The following is a 7,823-nucleotide window of genomic DNA, read 5'->3' as shown; positions in this document are numbered from 1 at the left end:
TATTTGGGGCTAAGCAGCGCTGCTCTGTTTGGAGCAGTCCTTTGTTGCAAGCAGCAAATCCAAAACACAAATGACATCTTAAAGCTTCTTGTCTGTGAAGAGTTGAAACTTGACACACAAACCCCAAGTAACCACATGCTGCTATGCACAGGCTTGGCCGCCCACCAAGTATTAGTGACAACAGTGATTGGTGGAGAAACACAGCCCAGAGCTGGGTGTCACTAACAGCTTGGCATCCCCTGGTAACACCAGGTCACCAAACAGCTTCCCCATGGGACACATAACAACTGACAGTCACTTACCCTAAGCATTTTATCAGGGGGGAGCTCATATTCATGAGTTTCATACAATCATTAAGGTTGTAAAAGACCTCTAAGATTCCCAGTGAATTGTGCATCCATCTGCACATTAGTTTGCTGTTGGACCCACAAGGATAAGGGTTCCTTTGATTATTACTTGTACTAAGAATTGTGTTGCAAAAACAATTGGCAACACCTAAAAACTGAGGGTTTCCTCTTTGTCCTCAGTTTATAGGCAAACAGCAGAAACTGGCTGCCTTTCCATTCCCCTCCATACCTTTCCTGCTTTTCACCACAGCATGCTAGGGGGAGAGAAAAGAGCAGCCAACTTTCTTTCACAGGTGTTCCACTGTGAACCCCTTGGGAAGAAGCCTCCATCTTTGTATCAGATTCAAGTGTTCCCTTGTCTGTGGTTGTTCTCTGGGTTGGAAGAGTTGCCCTCCCTCACAGTTACAAGGAGGTTCATGCCTTCTCCTCAGTGGAGCGCATCGAAGCAGCTCTGCACAGCCCCTGCCTCGGCATAGGAAAGGACAGAAAGTGGCTGTAGTGCCTTCTCCAGGGAGCTCCCCCCTTCACAGGGCTGACCAGAGCAGCTCTTACAGCACCCATTACCCCACCTTGCTCTTAAATCAGGCTGCACTGGAAATCTACCAAGCACAGCTCAAGTTATTGACAGTGCGGAGCAAAGGCACAGGGAACTGCAGCATTTGCGAGGGGAAAGGAAGATCAATGGCGTCTTTGACAGAGGAATGAATCTGAGCAGAGCAGGGGACTCAAAGATTTGGGGGAAGCTTTCTGAAGGCCCTGAATAGCTTCCTTGAAGGCTGCATCGCACACTGCACTGTGAACTAGGCTCCACTGAATGCCAGTCACATCCCGGGGAGTGGCCCATGCCCGACCCGGTGACAGGGCCACTGCCGAGCAGGCGGCTGAGCCGGGCACATGCTGGAGACAGGCAGGCTCTGACGCAGGAGGGATTTAGCCCAGTTAGAGCTTTGCAGAGCATAAGCTGCACCCTTGCATCCACCTGCTATAACAGCCCTGGCAGCTGCTGCCTGCAAGGCAGGCACAGCATGGGAAACCCTCTCCTTCCCACCATGGCCTTTGCAATTCCCAGCACAAGCAGTTACACATTTTGTAAAAGGAAAATTGTACAAAAAAGGAAAATTTACACAAATTGTAAAAGGAAAATCCAACCTGCAGCATTTCTTTATTATTTAACCTTGGTTCAGCTCCTCTCCTGTCCTTACATGAAAAACTTGCCTGTAGTTGTGCTTTGACTTTTCCATGCATAAAGACAGCTCTGGTTGCTTGGTCACTAACAGGTACCCACTGCCTCCTCCCCACATCTCAATACCCACAAAAATACAGCTCTTAACATCCAGATAGCACCATTGTATGGGTCATGCACTTTGTACAGTGAAGGACTGGGGCAAAGAGGAGTCCACCGCAACCTTTCTGGAGCCCCATCAGTGTTGAGGGTGCTCCCAGTGCACAAGCATGCTATGGGCGAGATGGATTTCCACACAGAAGCCCAGCACTGTCCTCCCTTCCCTTGAGAAAGCTGAGAGTGCTGCTTGAGTGGGAAATGTGGGGTCAGGCTTGATTACCAAATCTCTGATTGAAGAAGAGAAAAAACTGCACACAGCAGAGAAAGTGAATCAAGAGGAAGACAGCACAGCAGTCTTCAAACCCTGCCCTGAGCTTCTCTCGAGTTGCCCTGAACCAGTTGTTTCTCTGTGACTCATATTCCTCTTCCCCTTTATCTGCCCTTTTTTCTTCCAAGCTTGTTAGAGAAGGCAGGTTTCGGCATTCCTACGAAGTGAAGCAACAAAGGAGCTCTTATCTCAGCAGGGATGCAGGGCTGTTTCTTTAACAGCCGGGCTGGGGTGTTGCCTAACAGAGGCGGAGAAGCGCCGCTCCCTGCTCCTCACCTCCCTGGCCCTCAGCCTCCCTGCTCCATGCCTGCACCAGGACACGCTTCTTCTCCAGGGCAGGCACGAGTGTTTAACGCCAAGGCCAATGCCCACCCCACTTTGCTCGGAGCTCCACATCCTCTCCCCACCTTCTGCATGGCTGGAAGTGCAGCAGCTACCACACCTCTGCCCGCACGAAGCTGCTTTGGGCATTGAGGACAAACACACTGAAGGTGAGGGAAGTCCTGCCCCCACTGCCACAGGCTGTCATGGAACCAACACCCACAGATGTGCTATTTTAGTCACAGGCAGGCCCACAGGTGCGGCAGCGGCCATGCGTCATCTGGGATGTAACCATCCCAAACACAGCCAAGATGTTTGGCATGGGAACTCCTGGCTGGAGCAAATCAAATCCTCGCACTATGTTGGGAAGGCCAAATCAAAACAGTGTCAGTTCTTCTGCTGGAAAACAGAGAAGTATTTAAGAGGTTGGGTAATAGTTCTCCCACCTAGAAATATGGTATGGGTGAGAATGCATGGCAGAGCAAAGGGATGGCAACAGGGTAAATATACTTGTGTGGAAAATGTGGGCACAAATAAAAAAAAATACCAGCAACTTTAAAAATTTCTTCCTTCCTCTTTCAAAACACATAAAAATGTAACTTTTTGGGGGGGCAGGGGGGAGTTGGGGGGAGGAGGACAAAGGAACACAACTACACAGGTGGGACTAGCAAACCTGAAATAAAAAATCAAGTTAGCAGAAGTTTATAGATGTGCCCAGCACTTCATGATCCAATTTATGCCCTTGCAGCAAAGGCAGCAGCAAACAGTATCATCAGCTACATGAGTAAAAATTGCCAGCAAAGAGAGAGGTGATTCCTCCCCTCTACTTGGCACTAGTGAGGCCACACCTGAATCCAGTCCAGATGTGGGCTCTCTAGTAGAAAAGAGACATGGACATACTAGAGAGCATCCAATGAAGGGCCACAAGGATCATTTCACAAGGATCACTCCATAAATGACTGGAGCATCTCTCCTATGAAGAAAGGCTGAGCTAGCTGGAAAAGTTCAGCCTGGAGAAGAGTAGGCTCAAGGAGAACCTTATCAATGTGTATAAATACCTGAAGGAAGGGTACAACGAGGAGGCAGCTAGGCTCTTTCCAGTGGTGCCCAGTGACAGGACCAGAGGCTATGGGCACACCCTGAAACACAGGAGGTTCTCTCTGAATGTCAGGAAACATTTTTTCACTGTGAGGACAACTGAGCACTGAACACATTGCCCAGAGAGATGGTGTAGTCTCTATCCTTGGGGATATTAAAAAGCCACGAGGACATATTCCTGGGCAACCAGCTCCAGGTGGCCCTGCTTGAGCAGGGGGTTAGTTCAGACAACCTCCAGAGGTCCTACCAGCCTCAGCTGTCCCATGACTTCCCACAGGAAGCAGCAGACAGACACCTTTTTCCTTCTCCTCCCAGTTTACACAGGTACAAGAAGACCAAGAGAATAGGTCACAGATTTTTCTTCAGCCGAAGAGTTGAGTCAGTCTGGGCCTCATGTCACTGGTCTGACAGCACCCAGGACAGAGAAGCAGAAGAGACCTTGCTCCTGCACTGTTGGTCCCTTGCTCCTGGCAGCAGTTGTGCTGTATTTATTCTGTGGACCAACAAGCTTCCTTTTAACCCCACTCAGGTTGCCACTGCGTGCTGTGGTGAACAGCAGCAGCCAGAAATGCAGCAGGGCAGAAGCTGGCCCCAGGCATTAGTCACCCGTACACCAGCACTGACGCTTGCACAAGCAGGACAACTGCCTGCATGCCTGACGCTCTTCTGACAACCAAAACAGCCTCTTAACATGGGTACCAACAAAGAACACCAGATCCAAGACAGAAACTGCAGATAAAGCTCCTCAGCCAGCAGCTCCAGTGCCAGGTATTCATTGCTGAGCCGCACCTACCTGACAGAGCCAAGTGACAGGCACAAGACATGCTGACGCTTGTGCTATAAGCAGACTGCGGTCTCTGCACTTGCTGTACTACCAACTGCAAACTTCACCAAACCCACCTGCATCCTGGGGTGATCCTCCCCACACCCCCTAACCAGCTCTGAGTTACCCAGCCTGCTCAGCTGAAGACTGTAGGGGCACAGCTGGGCAGCAAGGGTTGACTGCATTTTTGGAGAGGTGCTGTAGAGCACCCAACAATGCTGGGCACCCTTCTCCAGGGCAGACAGGCACAGGGCACTTCCGATAAGGCACATTCCTTCCCCATGTGTGGTTTTGGGACAGCACGGCAGGAAAGTACTTGTCTCCAAAACTGCACCAAAGGATCCTCAGGCATTTGCAGCCACTAAGAATCACACACTGAACTTGCCAGCATTAATCTCTACATGTTGACCAGCAACAGCAACAAGGTTTTCCTTTCCAAATTGTTCCTGTCCCTTGCAAAAGGGTGACAAGGACAGTCCATGTTAACACTGTACTCATGTACTGCTCAAGACCTGCTGTCAGCACCTGTAAACCTGAAGCCACCAAGATGTAGCACATCAAGACTTTGTTTTAGGAATGAGCAGAACTGCACTATGCTCATGGGTTTGCAATAATATTCCCTGCAACAAGTCAGATAGATTAGTTTATTCACAGAAAGATAAGATTTTCTTGGATTTACAACATTTAACTTCCATCAAGGGAAATAACACATGCACTAGGAAGTACCTCAACAGAAGGCAAATTTCCTCTGCTTCCAATTGTCTCATGTGAGACAAACTATATGCATCACTAAAAGCCAAAGAGAGTAGTATTCAAAATAGACTTTTTCATGTGCTCCTCCTCTCATATGCTCTTGTTTCAGTGCTGTCAACATTACACAACACTCTTGTTTGAAAGCCAGGTTGATCCTTCCAACCTTAAAGCCCATCTATTCAAAAAGTCAAGTTATTATAAGTAACTTTCAGGTCAGAAGCATACAAGTAATACTTTCACAGACCTATTACAGACTTTTTTTTTACTTTTAATAGTAACTTTAGTTTCCAGACTGCAGACCCTCCAAAGCCCATTCCCACTGAAGCTGGTTGTCTTTCCTTCTGCATCTGGCAGTAAGCACCACAGCATTTTACATGCTCTCAGTAGACTGAGAGGTCTTTCCTGACAGACAGTGTTTGTTTTCTCACTGTAGCACTTAGCTCAGTTGTCTTCCTCATTCCCAGCACAGTGTACACATCCCACAACCTGCCACAGGAGCACTCACATTGTCCCAGTCACACCGGAGAGGCAGGCTCAGCCCTCAGTCATTTATCTTCTAGGGCAATACCCTGATAAAGCAAGTATGCAGCAAGCCAGGTAGGGAAGGCAGGAAATTACCCATATATTTACACAGATGGAACCAGATATCCCAACTCATTTTGGAGTTGTCATTCTGGAGAGAGCACAAGCCTGGAGTGGGGCAAACAGGTACCAGAAGGAACTGACTGCTATTTCCAACAGACGAAGAACATTCCCTTCCTTTGCTGCTAGGCACATTTCTCAGAGACTGCTGATGTTATGCAAATCTGTTTCAAGCCCAGAGGTTAGAAGTGCTCAACAGTAGCACCAGGCTCTATAAATAAAATAGCCAGCAAGCCCTAACTCTTATTACAACACAGCCTATGATTAAATTTGCATAAAGGCAACAGCTTTTGGAGACAAAAATCTAAATAGTAAGTCTAGCAGCCAGATGCTAAAATGAATCAGCAGCAAGACACTCACACCTGTGATAGAGCTGACCACATCTACTTTTCATCAGCAAAAAAGACTACCTAAGAAATGTCAACAAATGCTCTTGAAGATTTGGCTGTTGAAAGATTTAAGCCCTTGAACTCATTAGCATTATGCCTCAGAATATCTGAATAAAATAATCTCCTGCTTTCTGCCTGAACACTTATTTAGTCTGGGGGTATCATCTTGTCTAAAAGGATTTGTAAAGGAGGCTCCTTTCAGAGAAGTTCTTACAATTTAATCCAGTTACCTTCTGTGTAAGTGAGAATGAACCTGAACAGGGCAGGGGAAGAGGCTGTGAATGCAATCAGGCCTCTTGGCATCACCTTGGCCTTTGCTGCTGCTACTGTTATGTGCTAGCCTTCCACGTTTGCAGAAATTAACCTGAGATGGAGCTTTTAAAAATACTATGTATAAGTAACTGTGAGTTTCATAAATGTAAAACATCTCAAAGGGACAGATTCATTCACTTAGATAGGACCAGTTAGATGCACTAAGTGACTAAGGAGCCTTCTGCTCCTTAGCATATTATTTCACTGTCAACTCAACTGATTCACTCTGTTAGTTTTTATCCTAAATGTGTCCAAGTACAGTTGAAACATTTTGGTTTTTACTCTTGGCACATGTAGTATTTCACAGACAATAAAAAACTTACATAGCAACTAAACTCTATTCCAAAGTCTGAGGTTCAAATTTCTTACTCATTAATGAGTTTCAGAGAATGTTCAGGTCGGTGCAGTACAGCAGACCCAGTGCTGCGCTCCTGAGCAGCTCCCAACTCCATCACGGCAAGGGAACAGAGCAGAGATTCTTCCCAGTGCTGGGAGAGACCCAACGAGTCACAGGAGCCAGCTCTGGCAAGAGACCGGCTGCAGGCACAAACAAGTAGCTCAGATTTCATCAAACGAAATGCAATAGAGAGCCAAAAGACTTTCCAGTATTTACTACAATAATTTGCTATTGGAGGGGAAAGGGGGGACATCAATACTCTCTTTTCTGACTGTATCTGCTAACAGAACCAGGCATGCTTCTCTCAGTTCAGGGCTTAGAGGAAAATACAAAAATCACAATACAATCCATAATCTGCTTCCACACAAACATTAACCAGCAACTACGACAACCACCATTTCATTTGCATTAAGAGATTAGTTTAAGCGTGTCCCCTGGGGGGAAAAGCCTCACATAAATACAAGGTTTCTGAATGTGATTTTCATAATCTGCCTGTTAGAGGCAGGACCTTAAAAGCCCCACTGCATGCTCAGCACTCATTAATCCACTCTCCCATTTTGTTAAACTTTGTTTCAACTGAGTAGCAGTGCTTGACCCTCAGATTACAGCAACAGCAAATTCAACTGTATCAAATCTGAACGGAGAACAGCTGAATTTATCTTAATGGCAGTTTAGGTGCAAAAGCTAAAACTATTAGTGTTCAATTAAAATCTTCAAAATAAAGACTTTTCCCTTTCCTTTAATATTTCCAGTAAATGAACTATGAAGCACTGGTAAAGAGAAAAATTGTGAACTCAGCTAAAGCAAACATTTCTTTTTCCAGTACAGAATCTTCAACAAAGCAGAAACTGACTGCAGAGCCTTGCAAGAGACATGCATGCTGTTGCTTTTATTTCACTGAATTTGGAAAAAAAAAATTAAAACTACCACAACCAAAAAGTACATAAAATACAATGACTGCCCATACGTAATCACTATTTTATGGTCTGGAGAGTGCACAAGTTTTGGGAAAAGTACCAAGTTTCTCTCCTGTTTGATACCCCAAGAAGTCTTACCCCCAGGGGTGGTCTGACAGGACCAAGAACAGACACCTGTAGCATTAGAGCTGGGCCACTCCAAGTGCAGCTTCTT

The sequence above is a fragment of the Vidua chalybeata genome, chromosome 1 (assembly GCF_026979565.1).
Source record: "Vidua chalybeata isolate OUT-0048 chromosome 1, bVidCha1 merged haplotype, whole genome shotgun sequence".
NCBI classification, from domain to species: domain Eukaryota; kingdom Metazoa; phylum Chordata; class Aves; order Passeriformes; family Viduidae; genus Vidua; species Vidua chalybeata.
This window is presented reverse-complemented; position numbering follows the sequence as displayed.